The 24,088-nt window shown below is 40.0% G+C and overlaps 1 protein-coding gene across 2 annotated transcripts in view; it reads left to right on the top strand.

Moving 5' to 3' along the window:
* Positions 1–1,245: 1,245 nt before the first annotated feature.
* Positions 1,246–24,088, top strand: part of LOC145987766 (uncharacterized) — a 44,056-nt gene continuing 21,213 nt past the window's right edge. Inside the window, exon 1 of one of the 2 annotated variants that reach the window (XM_083122441.1) lies at positions 1,246–1,521. The gene's annotated coding sequence lies outside the window, so the exon portion shown is untranslated. Of the gene's footprint in view, positions 1,522–23,567; positions 23,660–24,088 lie in introns of those variants that run through there. The other variant, XM_083122442.1, reaches the window with a different exon arrangement.

The following is a 24,088-nucleotide window of genomic DNA, read 5'->3' as shown; positions in this document are numbered from 1 at the left end:
TCAACTGAATATTCCCACAGAACCCCGAGTAGAGATACAATATGAAGATCATGGCAGACATGAAAATTATAGAGAATTGTGGCCCACATCGACCTTTATTTATACTGACGGATCGAAGTCTACAGACGGTGTGGGATGCGCTTTTTACGTACCATCTCATAACATCACCCGACAATTTTCCCTCCCATCCGATATGTCGATCTTCTCGGCGGAATGTTATGCTATCTATAAAGCACTACAATTCGCCCTGCAGTTCCGAGTCGATCATTCTTTAATTCTTACGGACGCATTGAGTGTACTACAAACGTTAGCACGAACAGGTCGGGCAGCATATAAATTAACGGTATTTCCCTATCTTATTCTCCGAATCATGCTAGACATTCAACGGCAGGGTCTGTCAGCGACCTTCACATATATTCGCGCCCACAGTGACCTTAATAAATATCAAGATCGCGTTGATGTAATGGCTAAACAAGCAAGAACGAAAGAAACTGTTACCCCGATGCGCCTGCCGTACACTGACCTCCTCCCACGGGTAAAAATCAAAGTAGAACAACAATGGGACGATTGGTGCACCCAGCAACTCCTGAATACCAATACATATAGATGGCATGCATAAGTCGGCAATAAACGTCCTTGGTTTCAACACATTAACCTACCCCGTGCAGTTTTAGTGTTTACCATGCGAATGCGGACAGGTCACGTTGTTATACATCCCAGTTCATATACCGTACCTGCAACTTCCTGTCAATGTGGAGAACCTATACAATCAACCACACATTTGTTTTTACAATGCCCAATTCGACAACAACATCGCAATACTCTATACAACCAGTTACAACGTGTGGGTATTCCATTTCCGATGTCCCTTTCGACTCTACTCTACGAACCACGGTCTGATGTCATGTGGATACTGTACAGCTTTGCACGCAAACACAACATTGTAACATAAACAAACAGATACTTGGAATGTAAACAAACTTTCTCATAACAAACCAAATAGGAACCCTGGCAAGAAATCGCTCATAGGCGGTGTGTGCCAATCAAAGAAGAAGGAAGGAAGGAAGAACGATAGCGCCCATACATGTTCTCTGCTCTGTGACTGTACATCTGTGACTGTACTACGTGTCTGAAACGTGTAGAATTCGAGATTTCCACCGAGTCGGGAAATTTTGAATATTACCTGCCTTGTGCATTTATTTACCGCACAATTCAGTATTAATACGCCATTCCATGCATGTGGAGATGGTAGAATTTTCCATATATTTGGAATTTTGGCCTAACAAATTCCACTGTGAAAATAGAAAGATGAGATCATGGCGACTGGCGTATGGTTGCTAAATTTGTGTGGTAGCTGAAACTATGTGAAAATAAGAATTCCCATTTTGACATCTGCCATCTTTGCATCAGACTGCAAAATGAATAGTTTGTTGTGCATTTTTTGTGATTGAGTTAAGTGTTTAGAAATTAATTATTCCAAAGAAGAATGTCAATACATTTTACTCGGATATGCTTCCAATGGTAAGTAATAGTTTGCTAATATGATGATTATGATTTAAATTGTTTCTGATGTAAAGGAGGGAATGTGTGATTGTTTACATAAATGAACTAGCAGAATGCTGATATTATTCTTTAGTTTCTCCTTACGGGTCTATTTCTTTCTTGCCTTCCTTTCTCATTCTGTTAGGCTGACATCGCTTTTTGGAACGATTTTTGCAATTTATAAATGTTTAAATCGAGAACACTGCATATTTTTATTCCGAACCTTGTGTCGTGTAATTGCTAATAAAATTTTACGTAAGGTTAATTATTGTACCTCATAATCTTCCTAATTGAAATGAGGTGGGTATTTATATACAAACGTACGTTAGTGTGTTAACAGTTATTATTTATTTAGAGGAATAGCAGAAAAAATGAAAAATATTGTCTAGCATATGACTGCCCCTCCCCCCATAGAATTTTCAAGATTTTTCCATACACATTTATTTATTGAAACTATTTACGGTACTACGTTACCATACCGGAGACACCTATCAATGATTTATTTCGCAATTTTTTACATTGCTAACATACTATTCTGCATTGCGGAACATTTCTTTAGGTGAAATAATGAATTTCTAATGAAAATAATGTCTTGTTTCTTACATTAACGAGTACTTACTGTTGTTCCTTATTTCCACACACAATATGGCGATAGCTTACCCGTTCATCGTGCGTTGTGCCAGTGTTTTGTCGATTTGGAGTGTGCATACAGTGTTGCAACCTTGTTCACTGAAAAATACCTAAATTTTTTAAAAAATAACACTTCACGAAAGAAGTAGAATTTTTGACATGAAGAGTAATTGTAAAACCATTAACGTTAGCCCCAAAAACCATTGACGTTAGCCCAAAAATTCACGATAGTCCCACGAACCATCACGGGTACGAGGTATGCCTACTAGGTTAGATTAGACCTGTTAGGTTAGGTTCCATTAGCACTCCTTTCATTCAATTTAGCATATACGGACAACATCGGTTTTTCTCGATGAAAGAAAATACACGGAATTCTTTTAATTTTAACCTTCCACGTCCTGCATTCCACTTATTTCTTCAAGATTCTGTGTTGAATTACAAACTCCTTGGCATCTTCCACACCCGGCAAGAACTTCACATGTCATCTTGTAGTGATAACACAGCGTGGTTTGAAACACTGACTACGGAGTTTACGCTTTGTGCTCTTGTGCAGAAAGCAAATGGCGGCAGCAGCAATAGCGCGTATTGTGGTCTTGTGCAGAAAGCAAATGGCGGCAGCAGGAATAGCATGTTGGAAATAGATTTTCGTAGAAAGCCACATAGATTCGCATTAAAATGGATGAAAACTACATTCCCGAACTTCAACAACACTACAGAAAATGATTTGCGTAAGTATTTTCTCCTGTAAATTTGAAGAAATCCGTCTCCGGTATAGTAAAGTGTTACCCTATTTACTTCGTTTCGCGTCTTTAAATTTATTTTGGTACTAATCTGGGTAAAAATTTACTATCCTTCGGACACCTCTAATTTTTTCGTTTCGTCAATTTTTGACATTCGTACTTATGTATCTGCTTCGCGGAACATTCCTGAAGGTGTAGAACATCTAGAAATTGCAAAATAAGCGAAAGTAAGGCGTTAGTTTTCGGAATGGAATCTGTCGATTTTCGCGATTTTTTTTGTTTCACAACCAAATATATATATTCCTGATACTACCACGACACCAAATTTTAACTATGTTTGCCTAACCTAACCGCGTGCCAATGGTTCGTGGGGCTAGCGTCAATGGTTCGTGGGGCTAGCGCCAATGGTTCGTGGGGCTAGCGCCAATGGTTCGTGGGGCTAGCGTCAATGGTACGCAATTATTTCCAATTTCTAGATCCTGATACTAACACGACACCAAATTTTAACTATGTTTGCTAACCTAACAGAACTAACCTATCCACGCGCCAATGGTTCGTGGGGCTAGCTATTCTCCGCCGGAGAATTAATTTTCAACAAACAACATGAATTTCAGCTATGAAACATTCCCACATCACACAAAACACCTTCCCGATGTAAAACAATGCTACAGGAACTTATTACGGTAAGTAGTTTCTTCTGTAAAAATAAATAAATGTGTCCGAAGGATAGTAAACTTGTACCCATTGTCTAACATCTGGAAAGTGTTTTGTGTGATGTAACGGATTTCTTCACATTTAAAAGTTTGGTTGCAGGTGACTCCGGCCAATTTCTAACATGCCTTTAACAGAGAGACTATAGATAAAGCTGGGGAGTGGAGGCGGGGCCGCGTTAGCGGTTGGGGGCGGTAGGTCAATTACCCCAGGGACGGAGCGCGGAATCGGTGGGAAATTTCAAACAAAAATATTTTTTTAGCTTAAATTTCCCACCGATTCAGGGACGAAAAACGTGAATACACCTTTAATAATGTTCCGCGAAGCAGATAGTTAAGTACAAATATAAAAAAAGTTTCAAAAAAAAAAATGCAAGATTTTAGAAAACTAGACTTTTTTGTAAAATTTTGAAAATTGGGCATTTGCATCTGGAGACCTTATTGTTGCACGTTGTGAACAAGTTATTTTGTTTCCGTTATTGCATGTAAAAGTAAAATATATCATCAGAAAGCAGTGTTTGAAGAGCAATACCCCATTTATAAGCTATATATAACATTACATTCCATAATTGGCAGGGAAAAGATTGACATTTTAAAATTGTTAATAATTGTAACAATAAACATATTGTTTTGCATGCTTTTATATGCATACAAGACAACAAGAAAAACAGAACTGAAATATCGTGTGTAGTTCTGAAGAAATGATGCATTCATTGCTGCCAAATACAAACTATACTGCTCAGCCATCATACAGTACACATGCTGGTAAACCCATGCTATCCTGTGCCTCCACTGGGTTTGATACCAGGTGGAGACACATTGCACAGTGGTTCGGATTCTACTTTAAACTGTGGGTCCAGTCCCAATTAGCCTATCTGTGCATAAAGTGGACTTAAAACAAAAAAAACTGAAACATGCTGGTAAACATGCTTTGTCACTCACCCTTTAAATGTTGAAGGGGTTTTGGGGATGAAAGAGTGGTGGTTCATGATTTGGAATGTTGGTGGTACAATTTAAATATATATATATCTGTGTGTGTGTTATTCTCACAAGAATCTAGCAGAGACAATGTCTCTCTTTTAGATGACATGCATCTCAACCCTGCCCCCTAGCATATAGAAATTAGAAGGGGGAATATTCTCTTATCCCCCATCAAATACCACCCTAATAATAATAATGATGTCATTATATATTGAAAATAATTTTATCCCCTTGAAAACTGAATGCCAGTTGTTCTGTTGGGAGAGACTCATCTTAGTCCCCCTTTAACATTATACTATTTTCCTGGTTTTTCTGCAATATACTGGAACATATATAGGGGAGCTGTCGTGCTCTAGTCGGGAGGGTGTCTGACTGCCATGTAGGAGAACCAGGTTCGATTCTGAGTATAGGTGATCTATGGTAGGAATTTCTTCCATCCTAGTCTCTGCATAAAGCAGCTCTGGGGTTCACCCATCCTCAAATAAATAGGTACCTGGGAGATAAAGTAAAGAACTGTGATTTGAACGTTTTTATTACATAGTGTTACAAACAGTATTTGTTTTTTGTTTCTTTTTTGTGTTTTGTGTATGCTTGGGGTTCTTCCATGATTCTGTGTAGTTTAAAAGAGCCAATAAGATTTGAACTTTTAGTCCTCCCCCATGCGACGAGGGAGGAAGTATAAATATGGCCTCCGACAGAGGACAGGACAGAGAGTGTGTGTGAAACGGATAGCAGAAGGGAGAGTGATCTTCGGTCTCCAGTGGACTCCCATGAGAAAGAGCATCCCGAGGCGGTTTCGTCGATGTTTAGCTTCCACTTGGCAGTTCTGCCGTGGGGCTCAAGTTAGAGGATGTAAGTAATGTAAATTAGAGAATTATTGGAAGAATCTGAGCCTTGTTTTGTTGAATTGTAAATAAATGTATAAAGCCCATTTCTGCGAGTTTTCAGCAATCAACCTGCAACATTAAGTCAGTAAGTTCTTGCCTGTGATTGATTCTTTGGTTCTGAGCACTTTGGTGAGGAACGGGATGGGAACCCAGGACTAACAAGCCTATTTAGTTGTTTATTTGGAGTTTTTCCTGCCAGAAGCGGCCCGGTAAGGGTGGAGTGTTGTGGAACAATATGCTATTGTAAATGAGCTTCAGGTCCTGCACCATGGCTGTGTGGTCTACATGTCGTCGTGCCTTGGGCTTTGGCTATGGGACGTGCACAGATTCGAATCTCCCGGGAGGAAGCATAACTACTTTCCTTCTGATTTTGGTCAGTGGCTACTCACCATCTTGATGAAATCGGGGAACTATAAATGAGTAGTGTAACCTTGTCACGGAAACCTACAAACAACTGGGGGTTTGTGTTCACCACTCATTACCAGCTCTTTGGATAGTCTTCCACATTGGCAGGTGGGAGTGAGGCTGCAATCGGTAGGTAGGCCCTGGCCCTCTTTGGCTGTGGTGCCACAGGTTATAAACAAGCATCAGAAATTCCCGCAACTTGAAAAATGTCAATAATCAACTTCCTTCACATACTGAAAAAGATCTTTAAAAGTGATAGAAATATATATAAGCATTAGAAACAGCAGTTGTTAAAAAATATCAAACTATGCTCTACTATTTGAAACTTATTTGTTTTTTACATCAAAAGTAGCCTGTTGTTCATCTAGCTATTTCTATCCTTTATGTTGTGTTTGTTTACATCCCTTTTCTACATTGCAATGATGACATTGAAAGAATGAATCGCACAAACCCGATGACCCATGCCTTGGCCAGAGTTCGAAACTGGGAGCTCTGGCTTTGTAGCACTTGACCATGCCAACTCTGCCATCTTATGTTACATACCAGGTGTATAAGCTTAAATCTGCTGTTTGCTCATAGATGGCGTTAGTGAGCGTATGAAGCTACCATGGGCACGCCATACCTGGTGTTTGTATGAGTTGGACATCTGCCAACACGAATCAGTGCGCATCGTCAGCACGTGCAGACAACAACAGACAGTGTTCCTGTGGTAAGCATGTCTAGTTTTGTGCCAGAAAAAGAGCATATGCGGGAAGCTCTGCTTTTCTGCTTCCATTTGAAGAAATCGGCTGCCGAATCGCATCGAATTCTTGTGGAGGCCTATGGTGACAGTGCTGTATCGGAAACAACGTGCAGGGATTGGTTTCGTCGGTTCAAAGACGGCAATTTTGACCTGAGCGACAAGAAGCGTGAAAATCGGCCCAGGAAGGTTGAAGACCATCAATTGCAGGCTCTTTTGGACGAGGACGATACCCAAACGCAAAAGATGCTTGCCGAGCAATTGGGTGTTACTCAAACAGCCATCTCCATGCGTCTACGTGCCATGGGAAAGGTAAAAGATCGGAAAATTGGTGCCGCATGAATTGACCGATCGGCAGCTGGAGAGACGCCAAAACACATGCGAAATCTTGTTTGCCAGACAAAAAAGAAAGTCCTTCCTGCATCGGATTGTGACTGGTGAAAAGTGGATATTTCGAGAATCCTAAACGCAAGAAATCGTGGGTTGATCCCGGCCAACCATAAACATCTTTCTCGAGACCAAATCGCTTCGGTGGGAAGACGATGCTGTCTGTTTGGTGGGATCAACAGGATATCGTCTACTTTGAGCTGTTGAAACCTGGTGAAACTGTCGCTGCCCACCGCTACCACCAACAACTGATCAAATTGCACCGTGCTCTGTGTGACAAAAGGCCGGATTATCAACAAAGACGTGACAAGCTGATTTTCCTCCACGACAACGCCCCATCGCACACGTCAATACTGGTCCAAAACTACTTGGAGACACGCAATTGAGAGGTGATACCCCATCCCGCCTATTCACCAGACCTGGCCCCTTCCGACTACCATCTGTTTTCGTCGATGGGCCACGCCCTCGCTGAGCAGCACTTCGATTCGTATGCAGACGTCCGGAAATGGCTTGACGAGTGGTTTGCCTCGAAAGAGGAGGACTTTTTTTGGCGTGGTATCCACAAATTGCCCGAGAGGTGGGCAAAATGTGTAGCTCGCGAGGGCAAGTACTTTGAATAAATTTCTTGTTGCTTTCTATGAACAAACCATGTGTTTTTCTGACTACAAAACAGCAGATTTAAGCTTATACACCTGGTAAGTCATTAAATGCAAGCCTACCACAGATAAACTGTCCATTTTTCTGTGTGAGCATATGCTCAAAAGGCAAGAATGTGGTCACTTTCACATGCATGGATGGTTTTGACATTCTGAGGTTGGCAGCACCAGAGGTAGTTGGTCTGCAACCCCCACGGAAACATAAGCATGCTGTTGTAATGAGCATAAGATGTTTCTGGTATTGGCATTGTAAGGCGTGCATGAACATTTTTAGTGGAAAGAGAGTTCTCTTAAGAAATCAGAATAGTACCTTATGAGATTTTTTTTACAAATAAATTTACAGCATATTGCTTTTCACCGACATATAATTTGACAATGAAGGTTGACATTTTTTCTGGATTTGCTCTGCAAAAGAACACTGGAAAAAAAAAATAGCCAACATAAGATCCAGTATGGAGTTCTCTTTTTCACAAATGGAGTAAGCCACCACATTTGAAATTTAATCCAAATGAAGAGATCAAGGAACATTACCTTATGGCATGTGGGACTGATAATTAAAAATTTGATGAGACCTTCAATTTAAGAAAGGGAAAGAAATAGTTGCTTGTTTCACAGTTGAGGTGTTAGATTCCTGGAATGTAACATTATTGAAAAGATTCATTGTATAACTGCTTCTCTTTTGTTTTTATTTAATTTGTCCCATTACGAGAAGAGATAGAGTAGGTGATGAAAGAATCAGAGAATAATTAAATCAGAAGCCAATAGAAGAAAAACTGACACAAAGACAATTAAAATGGTTCAGACATGTGGTAAGAATGGATGAAGATATAAAAGCAAAACAATTTATGGAAGCTAAAACAGAGGGAAGGAGAACAAGAGGTAGACCCCGGAAGACATTTGAAAAAGGAATACAAGAAATATGACAAAAGAAAGGAAAGGGAATAAGAGAATTGAATTAGTATGGCAAAGGAACGGGAGAGATGGAAGGAGTGGATAGAGGCAACCCCGATACTATAAGGCGAAAGGGGAAAGAGGAAGAAGAAGTTATAAGTTGATTGATTTGCTTTAATTGACTGTCTTTCCCACTTACAATGATGATGAAGATAAGATGAAATCGATGAAACGACAATTTCCAATGCACATGGACAGGACTCGACACAAGCCCCATAGAGGATTATACTAGAGAGAGTCAGTATGCTAGAACCTAATTATTATGCAAATGCGGTACTGCATGGAAGAGAGGTTGACATTTGGTGGACTTAATAAAGGACACCCCTTACACCTCAAACTACAAATAAGTGTCTGATGAGGGAGTTTTCTCCCAAAACTTAATATCAAGAAATGTGTTTAATGTGTTTAAATGCTTGTAACAACTGCAAACATATTTATAAGGGTCAGTCAGTAGAAAACAGGCCACCTCGTATATCTCAACATGTATATGCTACGGCTCCCTGAAACTCGTGTCCACTGGAAGGGTGTTCCGTTTTCGCCCGGTAGATGGAAATCGTGTCGCAGTCTTGTGAAATGTAGACGTGCAGGGACTTGCCGTCCGGAATATCAAAATATGGACTTGAAGTAAGTCTTGAAGCTTTCCTGGTAACGAATGATAGGTGGAAGTGAAGATGAGAGTGAAGTTAGCTCTCGAAAGCTTGGAATCTTTTCCACAACTCACGTAGTCGATAGCCCTAGAGTATCTTTTCAAAATAGAGACTTACATATAAATACTCATGTAGACATCCGTTTGCTATGGCTGAAGATAGAGGATAGTAAAGTAAATGTGGTTGAGATAAAATTTTCAAATGTCATACCGAAGTCGCGGTCTCGTCTCGACTTTACAGAAGTCTTGGTCTAGTCTCAGAGAGTCAGGGAATGTTCTCATCTCACTTTATAAACTGTAGTCAATACATCGCAGGTCAGCATTACTCCACTAGAAAAACCTCCATTCCAATGACGTATTTACGAATTTTAATATGGTTCGAATCCGACAGCTCCCTTTAAACAAGCCACTTCCCTTTCCTCTTTCTTATTTCATTCACACCATTCTAATCAATAGCCTTTTTCCAGATGATTTTGTTCATGTCTTTCTGATTTAATTTGTTTGTTAGTATCGTATTTCTTTCGTAAGATATGCACTACCTCACGACCACAGTTCCGTAAATGTGACGTTTTGCTGCCTACGGCATTCTTTCACACCATCTAGCCCCCTATTGGCAATGATTTATCCACACACCTCCAACACCCCCCCCCAACACACACCCTAAATTACCTCAACATCCCCTATAATTTTTCACAAAGGCCCAGTTTATGGTAACTTTTGCTGCAAATTCCCACTTGCACCCCCCTAAGTACAAACTTGCACCCCTGTTAGATTAAATGTTCTGGATAAACTCCTGCCTGTAGGCATAGCTGTCGCAATCCTCCTTGACAAAAGGAACTACAAACGAAACGGCGATACAATACAGGTGTCATTATCGAGTCATTATCAATCGTAAATTCAATAAAATATAGGTGGGAGTTTCAACTTATATATTGTTATTTATGATGATGTTAATGAAGATAAGAAGTTGCCAAGTTCTAGGAAACCAGTATAAAATTGTCAATAATGATACACCTCCAATAAGTGTCTTTCTCACAGATTTCTGAAGTGAATTCCCACACTGCCATGTATCGATTTATTTTTCCCTCTAGAAAGGGCAAGGCTATAATTTCCATTCTCCTTTTACTCCCTGGTGAATGTGAGTGTGGAGAAGTTGGGGCCTACACGATCGTGATCTGGTGGTGAAACTGAGCAGGGGCGAATGTGAATCCTGAACTGTTTTGTTTGTTTTGTACTGTTTGCTCTTGCTAAGTACCGTCATGTACAGAAGAACGTGTGTTTCAATACCGACAAATTAATATTTCAATATCGAAATATTGCACAGCGCTAGTCCAAGCCTGGATTTGAACCCGAGACCCCTGGCTTTCATGCACACTGAGTTGACACTATTCTCGCCAAGTAATTCATATTGCTTGTTGATACTGATTGATGCCTTGGGATCCTGAAGACAACCTTGACTTTTCCTGCGTGCACTTGCTCAAAACTGGTTGTGTTTCAAGTCCTCATTGGAAGAACACTTCAAAGAAAGTTCCGAAAGATGTTTCCCTCTGACAACCATATGTAGGGGAGCAGAGCGGCAGGAGTGCTTTCGGGGGTGATTACATTTATAAAACTTTTAGGCTAAGAATAAAAATATTTCTCTAGTTTTTCTTTTTTGCTGGGAGGAGGGAGACTGACCAACGGTGGGGGCCTTCGTCTCTGCCCTCTTCTGGATGCTCGTAGCATCGAAACTATGCTCCTGACAGAAAAATCTTATTACAAAATAGTTTGTCTTCATGTACTACCTCCAAGAGTTCTGTCCTCGCGACTACAACATTGTACTTTACTTAACGTAACATAAGGAATGCAAAAACACCATTCAAGCTCGCTTACTTTTAGTTCATTGATTACGGTAGAGTGGTTAAGAACTACAGACTCCATTGTGTTATGGGACTACTATTTTCGATTCCACCGAAGAACAACACGATTCTCTGATTCTCCTGGATAACACTACAATTGAAACTTCACACTGAATGTTTTAGATGTGTTGTGATTGTCATCATTATCATCGATATTTTCGGTATCATCGATATCGAACTTCTATATCGAAAAATCGATATCGCACAGCCAACCCAGTATATCCTCCCCTCAAACTTTTCCCACCAATAGCGTCCGTTTTAGGACTAGCGGTACTTGTCAAGTCCACGTCGAGTAAATGGGATGTTGTCAGTTCAGTTTCTTTAGAGATTTCATAACGTGAGATTGCCGTTATCTTTGCTATGTTGTGTTATTGTGTTGTGCTATTTTTTAATTAAAAAAACAACAACCCAAAGCAATATGGATACTTTGGTAGTGCAACGTCGTCGCAGTTCGTCTAAACACTGCAGGTAAAAGGTTCAACAGTGCTTCTCATAAAAACAGGCGCTGGCTCGAAACCAGATACGCGTCCTGTCGGCTTCCTCTCGAGCTATATCAAAGATACCGAACTGGCGTTCCAATCAGGACTCGAACTTGAACAGTATGGCAATATTGACATTCAGCCACAATCAAGTAACATGTAGAATGCATGCATTGACAGTCTTTGCCCATTCGTCACCTTGCCAATGAATCATTGAACATAGATTTTTTTTATATATAATATAAGCCTGTCTGCGGCAACAGATGTTGTTGTATCACTCACAGAGACAACTCCACATATCTAGTACCAAGGCTTACTTGGTAGCTCACTTGACAAAGGATTGGTACAATAAGCCAGAGACCCAGGTTCGAGTCTTGGTTATTTCACTTAAATTTACATGCAAAAGTCTACATTGTCTTGTGTACACGCACATCACTCGGGCACCAACTTACATGGGCCTGTGGGGCCCGAGCCCACCCAATAATTGTTATGTTTTTATAATATAATGATAGATTTGTTATCTGGTTGGTGGATTGCTTATTGAAATCAGTAATTTCAGATTTTTTTTATAAAATAAGTGAGGATGCATTGTTGTGTAGTTTATTCTCTCCTACTGCTAGTCACATGGCTTGTATTCCCAGTAGCATACGCAGGATTTTATCAAGGGGGGGGGTTATTTCTAAAAATTTCTCCAAATTGACTTTACCATTGTTTTTATACTTTAATTAAATAATAATACTCATAATTAATTAATAATACTTATAATTAATGAATTAGCTAAATTACTACTAATAATCCTACTAATACCACTACTACTATTAAGTAGTAGAGATCTATTAATACATAAGTATAGTATTTATGAAAGCAATAGGACGAAATTACTTTCTAGTCATTCGATTTTTATCAAATTCTGGGAGCATTTCTTTGTATCTTTGTTACGAAATAATTGTGTGGTCAACGAGGTGAGTCATTTTAAGTGTGAAGAAAATCCATAAAAACAAGAAAAGATATTACAATAAATTGAAATAATCTAGGTATGGAACTCATCCAAGGAGCTGTGATGGTCTGGTCGGTAGAGAATCTGACAACCACGCGGGAGATCCGGGTTCGATTCCTAGAATACGTTGGAATTTTTCCGGCTTCTTCCCTGCATAAATGTTCCCTATAATTCACATCTGGATTGTCTCGCTGTTCTTACCAACAAAACATTTTGCAATATTAAGCATATTGTCGTTTGGATAATTGTCTAGTCAACAAGGTGAGACATTGAAACGTGCTGCGGTAAACTATGGGAAGGCGGACTGGTGACTTTATTCTTCTCCGCCCAGGGATGGCGACAGGGGTGGGCACCAAAAATTCCTGTGCCCACCCAATCAAATTCAATAAGTACATATACTCGGGGATATTTGAATGATTAAATATGTAAGTGTAACTTGGTGTTCATAGCATGTATATTTTACTTGTGAATATTATCTATGCTGGAAATGTTCACATATTATCAACCCATAAAAAGCCACTTTTGTCATTGTTGAAACAAAAACTGTGATCAAATTAATACTTCCATGTTTAAAAGCAGCTTGTAGGCTTAGGAGGCTCAAAATTATGCAGGGTATGATCAAGATTAAATCAGAATTGAGGGTGAACTTAAGGACTGCAGCTCCGGGCCTCCGGCTATGGTGAAAATAATCTCCAAATAAACAAATCTAAACATCATCTTAGCGTTATGTCCACCAGCAACACAATAAATTATTTCGACTTTTTAATTAATATTAGAATAATTTAATCAAGAAGACTTAGTTAGATGGGCAGGCCATGCGACACGAATGGCAAAGGAAAGAGTTGTTTACAGGATTCTTGTTGGGAAACCTGATGGTAAGGGACCAGTAGGAAGGCTAAGACGAGGATGGAGTGATAATGTTGAGATGGACCTAAAATAAATCTGTAAGGAAGGGAAAGATTGAATTGATCTTGCCCAGGATAGGGACAGATGGGAGGCTTGTGTTGCTGCAGCCATAAACCTTCGGGTTTAAGTATGCTATAGAGCAGGCATGTCCAACGCGTCGATCACGATTGACCGGTCGATCGCGGGGTGTTTGTTGGTCGATCGCAGTTATCTATTGTAATTATATGAATATACATTATTTGATTTCAACTTCTATAATGTATAATGGCTGAGTAGGTACACATTTTTGCAAAGAGAACGATTAATAGTAGCTCACTGCCTGTTGTGACAATAAAAAGTAGATCACTGCTGATTGAAGTTGGACATGCCTGCTATAGAGTATAATATAATTTTAATTAGTTCTGCATTGAAATTCCAGAAGTGTCCCTTTTTTTTCATTACAATTTTTATATGCCTGTCATCTTCAAAAATCAATATGGTATACGAAATATGAACTTTATATTCGTTCTACTAATAAGAAGGAATCACTACAATACCGAAGTGAATAAATTTTAATAAATCAGTTATATATGGAAAAAGCTACAGAATTATTCCATTGCTAATGAGTGGCTTATCCTATTTAGAAATCCTCGTTCCACATAAATTTTGTCACATGAATCAGCCGAAAATGTCAACAGAATCTGTAGATGTAGCTGAAGTAAAGAAAAAAGTTATGTCACGAAGTATATAGAAGACGATTTTGTTAGTTTGTTTCTAAGCCCATTTTTATGCTTGTTTCTAAGCCCACTTTTATGCTCAGATATGCTAATCGGTACTAAACCTACAGTTTAACGTATAGTCCGAACCCGTGTGCATTGTGATTCCACCAGAGGATGGGGGAGTCGAATACAGGACCTCTTCATTATAATGCGACAGCGTTATGCCATTGGGGGAAAAAATATACAGAAAGAACTCTCACCAAACGTGGCATTTTATCACCACAGAAGATGCATCTATTTTAAGAGGGCGATTGCCTGAGACAAATATTTGAGACTTTCGGAAAACAACGTCATTGTTCACGGAATTAACTGCCTTGATCCACAAATGAAACGCTGCGCGATTGAAATTACCACCTCAACTTTCTAAGAGGTATAAACTAATGAAACCCCATTTTTGGAAGAGTAAGTTCTGGTTGATTTGTTTTATTGTAAGTCATTTTTCTGCTAATTTTAAAAATGACGACGTTATAAGGTTCAATGGTGATTAGATGAAAGTAACGAAGGGGCGAAAACAAACACACGCTGACACTCAAAATACAAACCTTCATAAATTATTACTTTGACAGTGGTTCCAGGCGCCAGGGACTCGTTGCCCTGTAAGAATAAAGTTTCCAGGGTATGCTGCACAGGATAGAGGTTGACATTCTAGTGTGTTCGAAATGGTCACGCCATACAACCCAATGAAAAATAGATGAAGTATTACTGGTACGATGATCAACTTCGATGAATTCCTTGTGTCCTAAATCATTTTGTTACCTCAAAAAATATGTTCATGTAACCATATGTGTATTGCTTCTCCCACATTAGTAATATGACAGTTCTTCAGAAAACGAAGAGCAACTTAGCTAATAATCTCTTAAATTCTGAACAGATTTCTCAATCTTACTTGCTTATTACTTATGACGAGTGATATTTTGTCAAAATAGCCTTTCATTAGCCTAGGGATACTTAATGGACAATGAACAAATAATTTGTTTTCCGTGTGTGTTTTAAATCATTCCTAATAAGACGTTCATTTTAATCCAAACATTCAGTGGCGGCGATTAGGAGGAGCGGGGAGTGGGAGATGTAGTTCCCCAGCCACATTTTGCCAAATTTTGACCCCGCACTATGGCCTCTTTATGCTAAGCCTTTTCTACCAAGAAAACGTATATTCAGGGGTGCCCACAGGGGAGATTATGGCGCAGGCTGCACCATCGAGATTGTTTTGGGGATTTTTACCCTTCAGATAATGTAAAATTGAACATTTATATATTTTTACAAAATTCAGGTAAAAATTGTACACCTTAAATTCACCATATTTAATCCATTAGATGAAAAAAAGCAAGCGTTAAGGTCATTATTGAAGGTGCGAGAGGGGGGGGGGATAAATATCCAACTCTTATATACACTGCCCTCCAGAAATTAAGCAACAACAAGAAAATGTGAGGTACAAGAGAAAACAGTTGGAGAAAAGAGAAGAAGAGTGGTGGGCACGCTGAAAGAAAGCAACGAATGCGTTAGGGATCATATCCCTTATTAGTGTCAGACAACGGTCACTTTCGTTACAAATAAAATATGTACACCCTCCGGCCTTGTGTTTGATTCTATTGGATGATCACCATTTGTTGCGTAATTTATGGAGAGCAGTGTATTAGGCCTTAATTGACAGGTGAGGTCTGGGGGGAATACTGAATTAAACGTTGGCAGGGACATTATTCAACTCAAGTCTTAGATTATGGCGGGTATTTTAGTTAGAGGGGCATTGAGCATTAAGGTATCCAATTCTTATGTATTACTATTGTCTTCGAATGTTGCAGAAATTCTGGTTTCGAGACTGAGAATTAATTTTTTGGAGGAGACAATATCCTGTCTTCAATATCAACAGTAAGTCTAAAATTGGCATGGACATTTTTGTGGTAGGATTGGATATGAAATTTAAAGGGGGAGATAGGAAGCTGTTGGTTAAGTGTTAAATCTTAGATTGTCAAGGGATTTCTGTAGTGAAGATAGAGTTTGAACATTACATTTTGGAGACTGAGCGATATGGTATCCACACGTTTTCGACCCCGAACGTGCCAAAACAGAAGTTGGAAAAGACTAAATATCCCAGGATCCTAAGAAAGTATTGACACCCCGTTAAATTCATATTCTTGAAATCCTGCAAAGAAATGGGTGTAAAAATGTGTGTGTGTTGCCTTGCACCAGGATGGCGTTTTGCTATTTGGCAGGGAACACATTTCTTGACCTGATCATACACACATCGTTTCATGTTGGGGATATAGTATCTACGGTATTTCTATGTTTCGAGTGATTTTATCAGGTTATCCATTGCTGAATTACATATTGCACAATAACATCGCTCTCCTCGTGATTGGCTGAATAATTTCCGAATAATTTGAAATTTGTAAAAAAAATCCGTGTTAAAAAAATCATGACATATAACTGTCATAGCCTCATTTTCAGTGAAAGGTGATCAAAACTTGGGTTGCCAATATATTAAGCATCATTATGTACGCGAGTGCGAGTATTTCACAGGGGTGGAAATAATACTTCTGAACGCGAGACTGAAGTGCACACCCATAGAGCCAGACCACGAGCTGGCACTGCCAGTATCTACAAGCCGAATGTGAAGTTTGTATGTCTTATCTGCGCCTTGGTGAGCGAAAATTTCCTTCCGATTAGCCTTTGGAATGCAGATTTACTTCTTGAATCCAGTAGCAAATTTGTTATCCTATAAAGTAAACCGTTTTCAATTGTGAAAGAATATGAGTTTTTTCAAATTTAGGGTTTGCTGATGGGTCATCCTCGAGTATTTTGATTATGTCACCAAAGTATGGGTCTTGCCTTTGTGCCAAAGTTAAGTCAAAATACACATTTTGAATAGAAAATACCTGACGAGCCATATCTTCGCTATCTGAGTCTGGTTCATCGTCGCGATTAACCTGGTTGGGGGCTGGAAAAAGGCTGAGGCTGTCTGCCAGTGCATTCTGTGCTAATGATATGTGTTGGATATCAAAGTCGAATTCCTGGAAAAATAGAGATTTCCTAGCCAAAATGGAACTTTCTGCTTTTGTTGTTCTAAGGTGAGAAAGAGCGTGCTTATCCGTTAATACAAGGAATTTTGGAATTTATTGAAAAGTAACTGAAGGTTTTTAGTAAATATTGCGCTGCTGTGATTTCAAGTGTGAACACGTCATACTTTTTTCGGTGTCCGTGAGACAGCGGCTGCAATATGCGATGGGTGAGCGTGATCCGTCTTTTTCTTGCATAAGTGCTCCAGCTACGCCTACATAAGATGCATCACAAAATACGACTGTTTTCTTTGTCGGGTCGTACCTTTTGAGTATGGGGGCCGTTGTGTTTATTTGTTCGAAAGCTGCTTGATGAATTTCGGTCCATTCAAATTTGACATTATATATATATATATATATATATATATATATAATGTGTGTATGTAATTCTTATCTCATGTTGACAAAGTCACATACAAGGCCCTACAGGGATTCAAGAGTCCCTTAACACCCCCTATGAAAAGTAATGGATTTAGGCTGGGTGCAATTGGTCATGATAGAAACAGGTTAGACTATTTTGCAATTGAACTGGCTCATTGAAGAGTATGACTACAGTGTTCCCATGTTTTCTCCTCTATTCTCGCATATATTCATTCATAATATACCATGCGTTTTCCTTAATTCATTGTCGGATTGAAAAAGGAAATACTGAAATAGGAAACGCACCAGCACAAGAAAGACACTTAAACCGAGTTATAGTTCCACATTATTGAATTGATTCATCCATTGAATTGTTGTTCTAAGTCCACTTTATGTACAGAAAGGCTAATCGGGACTGGACTTACAGTTTAAAGCATGATCCGAACCACTGTGCCATGTGCCTCCACCGGATATCGAACCCGCGACACCTTGATTACAAGGCGACGACGTTACCACTACCCAATCAGAGGCCTCCATATTATTGATTTTGCCCATTTCAGAGCACAATCCTGCATAATTTTCGACTTGTGTGCAAAAGTTATGCATTGGGCTTCTTATAAGTGGGGGCCAAACGAGAACTGGAGGGGCCCTGGCACCCTGCCCCTCCCCCCAAGGTTTCGGCGCCCGTGATGATGTGATATATATCTGACAAGTGTTTTCTCACACCTGGAAAATGATACATTTGTTACAATCATGCAGTCATAACTTTTTCCTGATTAAAGATAGGTTAAAGAAACCTTCACCGCTTCATTTCTCGTGAAATTTTAGCCTGATTTGATTCTAGTCTGACTACCACGCGGGAGATTCGGGGTGGGTGATCTAAGGTCGGAATTTTTCCGTCTTTGTCCTCGCATAAATGGCCCAACCAGCCTAAAAAAGGCGGCCGGAGCGTAGTGCTGATCACATCACCTCCAAGATGTCCGATATCGAAAATATGTGGGGCCCTACCCCCCACATACCCTAAATGTCCTTTCATGGCACTGTGTTATATGCACAGGGAACTTTAAATTCACCTTTACATGTATATATTGTATTCGTTTCTGTACCCATGAGTAACTACGTTTATATTTTTACATACGCATATACGAACCCTCTACTATGTCGATGACTGAGGCCCCCCGCACTGCAGGGTTTTGCGGCTTGTAGATCCGGTACTGTAAACAGTAGATTTCATGGCATGAAACAAATCAAAGAAAGCTTCACCTTTTTAGTTTGTAAGCCCCATCGCCCTAACGGAACACACCGATAGGCAGTTAGTGAAATCCGCTACTAATTTCTGGAAGAAATATGAAGAAGATGTATCTTGTACTATAGCTACAGAAATTGTTTGTTTTCGGAACGTAGTGTGTGTTAACTGAAAGGCTACAGCGGGATTGCGCACACTTTTCCGGTTTTATACGTGGTATCTGATAAGCCGTTAACAAGCTGTCACAATGTACAGGATTGATGAGGCGATGTTGTCAGATGTTGTTCTACTCGCCGTCTTCAGATACTCGCCGTCTCCAGACATTCATCAGGTGATTTCATCCCTTCTACAGATACAGCCAGAAGCAAAATTGAAATTAGGATCAATTGTGAAAGGGGAAGTCAGTGCACAAAGGAAGGACGAATTGAAAAGACATAACTTCATAGTGGAACAGTATCAGAAACTTAAAAGTTGCAGACATTCAGAATATTAGACAGGACGTATTAAATTTCTGAAAACTGTAGGGTTAAAATTACAACCAAGGAAACGTTGTAATAGTGCCAATAGTGACTTACTGTATTATGCAAATTGATATGAAAATTGTATCTTGAATGATAAGACAAGAGTGAAATTGAGTGGACTGGCGTTGTTAATCATTGAAAGCGATCGGGCTCGAGTACTGGACTTGACCAAACTAGCAAAAGAATTTGCTTCCATCAAAAAACGCAGAGGACTGGTAATGGACATTTAACAATATCGAAATTTTTGTAGTATTTTCATATATATTTATAATATATACAGTTTGTCTGTTGTCTTAAGCTTTCGTACTAGTTTTTCCAATTGATTCAAATTACATGCATGTATTTTCATGTTTGTATTTACCTAATACTGGGTGAGTCTTTTAAAAGAGGCCCCGTGGAAAATGCGCTCCTTGCATGTAGGCAACCTTGGTACACCGAAGAGAAGAGCGGGTTAGAGAACAGTCCAGGATATGTCATGTCATGTTGTCGAATATGCTTGGCACCGATATCCTGGACTGTTCTCTAACCCGCTCTTCTCTTCAGTGTACCAGGGTTGCCTACAAGCAAGGAGCACATTTTCCACGGGGCCCTTTTAAAAGACTTACCCAGTATAAATGTAGGCGTGAATTAATATTTTTGAAAATAATATTTATTTTTTAAAAAAAAACTAACGAGAAGGGACGCACAACTGAAAGTTGCGGAGGGAGGGGAGGGGGAGGTGGAACGTGTTAGTTACGCTACTACCTAACACCATTCTATATGAAACGTTATTTCTCTCGGTTAAATAGTTATCGGCTTTTAATAATATGAAGTGATACATTGTGTACATCTGCACTCGCGACCTAGAGCTCGCTTCTGATTGGATATACTACGGAAAGAGGACCGATTCTATCTTTGACAAATGCCAGGAAATATGCCATGGCATCTGACATGCGATAAGATTTTTTTTTCACGGTGGCTTTTTGATCATGACATAAATGTTAAGGAAAATGCTTTCGTCTAAACCGGCCCGTACTTTAGAAGCATCCTACATCGTCGAATTTGTGTTTCCATTCCCAGGCCAAACGTCGTATTGTGCGTTGATGGAGAGGCGATGTTGCGTGGCATTGTAGGCGTCGAAGACAACGCAACTCGTTTCCTCCCGTGATTCACTATCACGTGTACTTGTTTTACACCGTTCACGCTGGCTGGACACTAACGCGTATCCGGTTGATGTGATTCACGTCTAATTTTCAACCCTTTGACTACAGCGTGGTTCCTCAAAACACCTCACACCTTTGTAATATATTTTTTTTGTTCTTCGAAACAGACTTTACAAATTGCAGTTTTGTTTTCACTTGGCGGAATAGTAGATGATAGGTGATTATGGAATACCAACATAACTAAGTATGTATATATTCATGAGAAACAACTTTTTCGACTACAAGTTATTCTAATTTTAATTATACTCATTCCGCGGTGGTGTAGTTGTTAGGGCGTCTGACTGCCACGCGGGAGACCCGGGCTCGACTTCCGAGGTGGGTGATTCGAATCAATGGGTGCCTTGGGGCAAAGGCGTGGTGCTGATCACATCGCCTCCAAAAATTGCAGAGATCGATTATGTGTGGTGGCCCTACCCCCACATCCCCTAAATGTGCCTTCATGGCACGATTCTATATGCACGGGGAACTTTACCTTTTACCTTTACTCATTACGCTATAAGTACAAGCAATGGCGACAGTTGGGTTCCAAAACTGGGCACAAGGTGCCAAAACAAAAGTTGCGGTCATGGACACTACTTTCCCCTGGTAGATAAGTTTTAGCATAGTGCAGGGGCAAAAGTGACAACTGCCAACCATCGCCTCCCCCCCAAATCGCCGCCACTGAGTACAATCACTTCAAATACATGTGCTATAGCATGAACATAATTTTTTAAAAAAAGGTTAGAAATGAGGGGAAAGGTAAGGGTTATGGAATACCCACACCTGAACTGTATGTAGCTTTCTCGCGTGCACTTCCTGCACACTCCTCCTTGTCCCATTTCTCACGCAGCATATCATATTTACCCCTCTGACGTCTTCGAAAAATCTGGTACCAGAATGTGCGCACCTGAAAAACTTTTCGTCACATCTGAAATTGATTTTCAGCTCTTGTGACAATTCATCGAACACTTACAGTCGATGTCTTAGGAGTCCGTAGAGAACTAGTTCCGTGTCTCTTCTCTCTCTCTTGTCTCGCGTCGGTTGCAAATGTTTAGTCCTTTGGGGAAGGAATGTCAGTCATGGGGAATCCCCATACTAGATTTTTTCAAATATTCCAAGTTTATGTATGTACGCCATACAACAAAATGCATTTTTGTGGTTATTACTTGTTCTTTTTTGTCATTGGACGTTACGACACCACACGCGGACTCGCGTTTGTTTGGGTGTCAGGGATAAACAGAAAATCCACTGTTCCAATCCTCATTGTTTTGTGCTAATTCAATTTTTACTCTTGGTTGTGGTTGAGTAATTGATTCAGTTTATTCAACTTCGCAATTTTGCTACTTGCGGCTAATCGCGACGATAGGGACGAATGCCGATAAGCTGACAACACAATACAAGCCTCTCCATGGATGATTATACGGGCTGTGAGCCCAGACGCCAGAGCCTCGTCGTCCTGCAACATTGGTGTACTACATGGAAGCGATGTTGAGCAAATCTTAATGAGAAGTATAGGTTAAGAAAATGCAATTTTCTCCAAACATGAGCTGGGGACACTATTCTCGCCGCAGAGGTCATATTCATAATGCATATGTCAATTTCAGAATTTCCCTATCAGAAAAGACGGTTTTTAAAGATGTGTGTGTGTTTTGGAGGGTGCAATAACGCTGACAGAAAGACTGGTTACCATATGGCATTGCTTTAACCAGTTATGCCATACGTAACTGGTTAATAAATGCCATACATAACTGGTTAAAGCAATGCCATACATACATGCATGCGAACAATGCATTCTCATTGACATTTCATCGATCAACTCGGATTCCCCCGCCCCGAAGATATACTCCGAGTTACGTTTATGCAAAGAAAGCAGTGGCAGCGATTAGGGTCAGTTGCATCCCCCACTTTTGATCCCGTACTATGCTAAACCTTATCTATAGATCGACCACAAGGAAAAAAAAAACTTGGGACGAAAAGTCCCCGCGCAGCTTTCCCTTCTTCCCTCCACCTCGGACCATAAGGAAGCATGGTCCACTCTCCCCTCCCCTACTCGCGGGGGTACGGTGCACAGGAGTCGCGGGTCTGCGCAGGTTATTTTGCTCGTGGTTCCAGTATACCAAGGGAATGTAAACTGTCCTCCCCCCTCCTCCCTCGCAGTTTTGGAACCCAATTGCTGCCACTGTAGGGAAGACTATATTAATTTGAACGACCAGTTCCTTTTTTTTTTCTTTCGAGAAGGCATATGTGTATCTGTCGAAAATGTCGAATGAATACCTCCCCCCTCCAAAAAAGAAAAAGATATATATATATATATTGTACATGTTTCGTTACACGTATAATCTGTACGCTCAACGCATGAAACATTGTCTATGGTAGTGGTTCCCAAAGTGTGCGCCTCAGGGCGCTGCTAAATGTTCCAATATTTTCACTGAAATGATATGATTGTTCCAAATATGTGCTTTTTTACTACTTTCTACACATAAAATGTTTCTGAATTTGAAATATGTGTTTATTTTTTTAACTTAAGGGAAGCAAACTAACCACACTAACTGAGCGTTTATAGTGTTAGATACATTCTGACTTGGACGCGGCGGGAAAATCTTGAAACACTAAGGGCGCCGTGAATCGAAAAAGTTTTTAAACCCCCTGGTCTACAGCACATCACTGGTCGGTTACATGCCATTGACATTAATAATCCCTTCTGGCCAGAGTTGTCTCATCAGAATCTGCCCTGCAGTTGAATGACGTCATTCGTTATTGGGATGCAAGTGCAGCTTCTGTCGGTGGCGGAGGACAGAAGGAAGAATCAAGTGTGTCATTTTATTAACCTTTGTTACGAGGCATTATGCAATTTTAGCACATCAGGGCCGATGCAACGGAACTCGACGAGACACAATGAACATCTCCGTATTTGTTCGCTGCTTTGTATGCAGAACATTAGTTCTCACATTATAGCCGAAGAAACATGGTCAAGTGCGGTGTACGTGTGAGTATTGAAAGTAATTGATAAGCTAATTTCATTGTTAGCATAATTATATCCTTGGGGAGACTTTTCTACTCTATCCACCAGGTGAGTGAATATCGAGCACAACTGTTTTTCATTATTATTATTTTTTACATTTCATACAGTTAATGTGCTAAAATGCAGAGTTATTCTATATTGTTAACTTCGCACATACCTCGTTCAAGAAAATCCTTTAGAAGTTGGGGAATTTTTAGTCATAAATTTACGTGCTTGCTCTTTCAGTTATCTCCCCTTTCGCCGAATGCCCCGAAGACAAATATCTCACCTAAGCAAAATTTTCGGCGAAATGGGAATTCCCGTTTTGCCGAATCCCTTTTCGCCGAATATTCTGAGGCGAGGGAGTTTTCTCTCTGCCGGGAAATTTCAGGAACTGAAGTGAAAAAGTAACCT

This window comes from Lepisma saccharinum, chromosome 5, assembly GCF_977018435.1.
Source record: "Lepisma saccharinum chromosome 5, izLepSacc3.1, whole genome shotgun sequence".
Classification (NCBI taxonomy): Eukaryota; Metazoa; Arthropoda; class Insecta; order Zygentoma; family Lepismatidae; genus Lepisma; species Lepisma saccharinum.
The sequence above is the reverse complement of the archived record's forward strand: the minus strand, read 5'-3'. Positions and strand labels throughout refer to the sequence as shown.